Raw genomic sequence first — 6,000 nt, 5'->3', positions numbered from 1 at the left:
CCATGGACCATGACTCCTGGAAGAGTTCCTGGTTAACACCTGCTTTCACTGCTTAGCCAACAGCACCATAGACCATGGCTCCTGGAAGAGTTCCTGGTTAACACCTGCTTTCACTGCTTAGCCAACAGCACCATAGACCATGGTTCCTGCAAGAGTTTATTGATGTTTGAATTAATGTTAGTGCATTGTCATAACAATATATTTCATCCTCTGTATAGGGCATAAGTGCCTGAAATTTCTGTCAGTAAAACAGGAGAAGTAATCATGGAACTAAAAGTGCTCACCATCCCTTTATCCGTAAATGTTACTTGCTTGTTGCCGAAGCTTAGTACATCATACATGCATACCTCCCAACTTTTTGAGATGAGAAAGAGGGACACTTAAGCCACGCCCTTGACACACCCCTGATCACGCCCCTGCCACACCCCTAGTCACGCATGCCATAAAGATTTCATAAGAAAAATATGTTGCTTTATAATTCAAACCACACTGGTCCTTTCTATCCTGGGTCATATTTCTTCATATTAACATTTTAAAACTAGTAATATATCAATTTAAAGGATAGGAATAAAGTTTAGAGTTAATCAAACACTTTTTTTTAGTAGAGAAATATATACATTTACATTGAAAGAGGGACAAAGTCCTGAAAGAGGGACAAATGAGGAGGAAAGAGGGACAAATGAGGAGGAACGAGGGACAGGGCTCCCAAAGAGGGACTGTCCCTCCGAAAGAGGGACAGTTGGGAGCTATGTACATGGCAGCTCGAATTTATTGCAGGACGTGTCCCATGCATTACGCCCCAGATCATTTCCCTGCTTTAAACACTAAGGGCACATCTCCACTTGGGATAATTTGCAACGCAAATCTGGAAGCGGAATCACAACCTATTGAAATCAATAGCCTGCTTCTGATTTGCATAAAAAGAAATCAGACCTGCAGAATTTTTTTGGAAGACATCCAAATTCTCATGGCCATGCATGCCACTGCTAGGGGGATTGGATGCGTGCTCGCATCAGCACAATTACCAGAATCCTCCTCAGAGACGGATGCTGGCAAAAGTGAAAACCTAGCCATAGGCCTTTTACACATGCGAGGCTGAAGGCACTATATTCATCACCTTTCAGCTTTTCCTATGCACGGCTGGGTGCTTGCTAGTGGTTGGCATGGGCGGTGGAGAGGCAGCCCGCCTATGAGTCACATTCGAGCACAGCCATGGTCAGACGCCACATGACAAACAATGACACGCATGGGGTTACAAACACTGCCATTTCGCTGAATTGAAATTGCAGCCGAAAGGCGCTTATGACCACTAGCTGGAGGACTGATCTGCCTGACAAGCGCATGGTTCACACATATGAGTGTATACTTTGTAAATTATATTGATGCTCAGAAATGATTAGAGTCCTTACTATGAGAGGGATGTTATCAAAGCCTCTCTAACATTATATTATACTTACTTCAGAGGCGGCCTTAGAGTATGCGAGGCCTGGGGCGAGTGTCACATGCGGGGCCTAGAGCCATAAGTGTAGGCCATATACCGTATCGCCACGTTCATGGGCTTGTCCGCCTTTAATGCAGTATTCCTTATTATTATTGTTTGAAAACAATTATGTCAGGTAAAGGCCACTAAGCCAACCAATATAAAAACAAACATTTGCATGGTGGATTTAAGTGTGGGGGTGGGGGAGCTCATGCTTCAATTAATTTGGAAATTCTAAGGTTCATGTTTCACAAAATTCACATTGTTGTAGTAACTTTTGTCTTGCAAAATTCAGCAATCATGAGGCCCCCAACATGACCAACTCCGCAATCATGAGGCCCCCAACAAGACAATTTCAGCAATCATGAGGCCCCCAACAAGACAAATTCAGCGATCTTGAGGCCCCCAACAAATCATGAGGCCCCCAACAAGACAAATTTAGTAACCATGAGGCCCCCAACAAGACAAATTCAGCAGTCATGAGGCACATAAATAGACAGCATTTTACATAAATAGGCAGAATGCCCCCTTAATATGGTAGACAGTCACCTCTCACCTGGCAGCAGTTCCCAAAATACACTCAATCTGACAGCAGTGGTTCCCCAAAAATAGGTAGCCCCTGGGCTATAGGTGGCCAGTGGTATAGATGTCCCCAGAATAGGTGGCCAGCGGTATAGATGTCCCCAGAACAGGTAGCCAGGGGTAGAGATGTCCCAAGAACAGGCAGCCAGGGGTATATGTGCCCAGTATATGTAGCCAGGGGTATATGTCCCTAGTATATGTAGCCAGAGGTATATGTAGTCAGGGGTATACGTGCCCAGTATATGTAGCCAGGGGTATATGTGCCCAGTATATGTAGCCAGGTGTATATGTCCCAGTATATATAGTCAGGGGTATATGTCCCATTATATGTAGCCAGGGGTATATGTAGCCAGGGGTATATGTGCCCAGTATATGTAGCCAGGGGTATATGTGCCCAGTATATGTAGCCAGGGGTATATGTGACCAGTATATGTAGTCGGGGGTATATGTCCCAGAATAGGTAGACAGGTGTACCCCCAGCAGGAGGGGAGCAGCACAGAAAAGAGGGAGAGCTGTGAGCAGCGGTGGAGAAGGGGGGCCATCTCCCCCTTCCCTCACCTTAGTGCTCTCACTCTCCCCTCCGGAACTAATGTGCGGTGGCTGGCAGAGGGGCGGAACTTACCTCCGTCTCGATGCAGGGAGATGGATGGATGGATTTGCCGCTACTCTGGTCTGGTCCAGACCAGAGCAGCGGCACCAGAACTTCCGGCGCTGGAGTGAGACGGAAGGTAAGTCCCGCCCACTGCCAGCCACCTGCACATTAGTTCTGGAGGAGAGAGCGAGGGAGGGAGAGCACTAAGGTGGGGGAAAGGGGGGGGGGAGATGGCCCCCTTCTCCACCGCTGCTCACAGCTCTCCTTCCACTGCGCTGCTGGCCGCACGCGGCCGGGGGAGGGGGGGGGGGGGCAGCGGGCGGTCAGGTGGCGTTGGGCCTCTTCAAGTGCGGGGCCTGGGGCGATTGTCCCCCCCCCAAAGGCCAGCTCTAACTTACTTGACACTGATAAGTGACATTTGTTGGAGAATTAACATTATTACTTAAACTGCAGTATAGTAAAGCAACCACAAGATGACACTGTAAAATGCTGCAATGAGCTCTATGGTGTTGTTTTTTCCTCTATTTACTCTCTGTTCTAAGCGAGCTGCATTTCCTGATGGTGGTGCATGATATATCTCTGCATGTTTTTCTTCAGTAAAGTGTTCTAACTTGTTATACTGGGTGCCTATCTGTGTGTACAGACCACTCTGCTCCATCAATATTCACACTGGGAAATGGTGTACATGTATTCGTGACACTTCAGCTGCATCAGTTCCATTGCATCCTGCAGAATTATTACACATCTATCTACATTGTCACATGATAACAGTCTATAGTGTAGTTTTACTCTTCCCATGTATTTATGCTAGAAAGCAGCCTGTCAAATGTACTGTTCTGCACTGCAGCAGAATTCTTCCCAGGGAGGTAAGAAATATCCAAGCACAGAGGCCATTACTAAACTGATATCATGTAGCATCTATGCAGCAAGTTACAATCCATATTAAAGATTAGGAAGCATTCCGCCAAATAACACTACACAAGTCATTCCAGTCAGCTAAATATATTGTCTGTATAACTGAAATCGTAGAGCCATCTGAGCATGAAACTCGAGTCGCCAATCCATCCTGGCTGTCATCATATTGCAAATCAATACATGCTGTAAGATGTACGAACTACATGGTAAAAGGAGCTTGTATGAATGCAGATGCAACATAAATGTTATAGCTTTTTGGAATGTCAAGTTTAAGACTCCCCCATAAAGAATTTTTATGAGGATGTACTTCACCTCCTTTTGTTTACTTCAGAATTGCCTGCTAACCCGATAATCCCCTTTCACATGGAAGACCTTTATTGCTCTTTACTTTGGGAACTTTATCCTTGTAGATTTACATCAAAGCCTGACAGCAGCACCCCTGAAAGCTATTATGAAATCCTGCTTAGTAAGTCATCAGCACTGCAACATAATGTTCCTAGTATCAGCTGTTATTATTTTACTTTTTGGCACTATAAAGGGCTTTAATGCATTAATGATAATGAAGTGATCCACAGTTTTTTGAGTCTCCCGCTCCTCTTAATTTCCACATGATTCATCAATCCCACACAATTTTTATCCAGTGTGGACATTTTCAAAAGAACTGATATGGTATGAATACTTACTGCAAACCTGAACTAAAAAATAAATTAAAGAGATAATTAATTGTATGAGTAGTAGCAATAGTATATAGAACTGTCCTGGTGTGTCATATTTTTATTTACATTGTGAGGGGTTACTTTTTCACTGGGAATTATGTGGAGCAGCCATATCTGTGTGATGTAAAACCTGGTACATTCAGCTCCTAACAAAAAGTAAAAAAAAAAGAAAGAAAGCTTAGCACTTTATTGCTATCAGCATTGTTTTCACAGCCAGAAAAATATGTTTTCATTCTGTTTACTTTTTAAGACAGGCCAGGCTGAATTAGATTTGCTGTTTGACTGTCTCACTTGCATAGATCACAGCACAAATAGAAGAGTTGGTATTTCCCTATGATTAAAATGGATAGCCGCTTATTTATTTTTTTAAGTGGGTAGTATGTGTAATACGGTGTGTTTTGTATGTGCACTTTTTCCTATGATTGGTAGAACTTGGGAAGCACAATAAATGTATATCCACTCTGTTTGGTGTTAGCCGTAATTGTTCCAACATTGTTGACTTGTTCCTCCATGATCTGCCAGGGTAGATTATCTCATCCAGCAATTGTTGTATTGTGCAGAAACTAATTCCTACATGATATTGCCATGCACACAACCACCACCCTCCATAGATCAGCATAAGTTGCTAAGTGGGAAGCAGTAAACAGTGTGTCAGTACAGCAGTCATTCCAAAAATGCCCCCAAACCAATTATTACGGGTTGCTTTGGGTGACGAAAGTCTTACATACTAGGCTTTAAGGCTAGTGGAGTAAAGCTGCGTAGAGAGCCTCATAATTGCCCCTAAAGATCATTGTATGATTGTTAGGGTGACACTACAGGAATAAAGGGCTATAGCCAGTGCTGGGCGTAATGGAAAAAACTACGCTTACGGATCATTACGCGTAATATTACGCATTACGGAATTACGCTTACGGCGTAGACATTCATTTACGGTACATGTCTGTAATTACGCATAGCCCTTACGCAATTACGCGTAAGAATACCGTAATTCAGGTTGTTACGTTATTGGCTTACGCGTAAATTCCTACTAGCAATTAATGCGGTCATGCTGCCAAGCGGAAAAGTTGACGCATGGATCAATGTTAGGTAGCCGCCGACTTTAAGGGTTAATAGCAAAGCCCCCTTAATTGCTAAGAGCCTCAAATTTAGAGAATATATTAAGGAGATCAGAAGGAATAAGAGGAAAAAAATTTTTTTCAAAAAGACCTTATAGTTTTTGAGAAAATCGATGTTAAAGTTTCAAAGGAAAAATATATACATTTAAAAACCCGCCGATTTTAACGGTTAATAGCAAAGTCTGCTTAAAATTTAGGAACACCAAATTCACAGGGTATATTAAGGGGATCAGTGGGAATAAGAGGAAAACATTTTTTCAAAAAGACCTTATAGTTTTTGAGAAAATCGATTTTTAAGTTTCAAGGGCAAAAATGTCTTTTAAATGCGGAAAATGTCAGTTTTTTTTGCACAGGTAACAATAGTGTTTTATTTTCATAGATTCCCCCAAGTGGGAAGAGTTTTACTTACTTCGTTCTGAGTGTGGGAAATATTTAAAAAAAACGACGTGGGGTCCCCCCTCCCAGACCTCTTTAACCCCTTGTCCCCCATGCAGACTGGGATAGCCAGAATGCGGAGCATCGGCCGCGTGGGGCTCCGCACCCTGACTATACCAGCCCGCATGGTCCATGGATTGGGGGGTCTCGGAAGGGGAGGGGCAG

Source organism: Hyperolius riggenbachi, chromosome 3 (assembly GCF_040937935.1).
Source record: "Hyperolius riggenbachi isolate aHypRig1 chromosome 3, aHypRig1.pri, whole genome shotgun sequence".
Lineage (NCBI taxonomy): Eukaryota > Metazoa > Chordata > Amphibia > Anura > Hyperoliidae > Hyperolius > Hyperolius riggenbachi.
Note: the sequence above shows the minus strand (reverse complement) of the source record.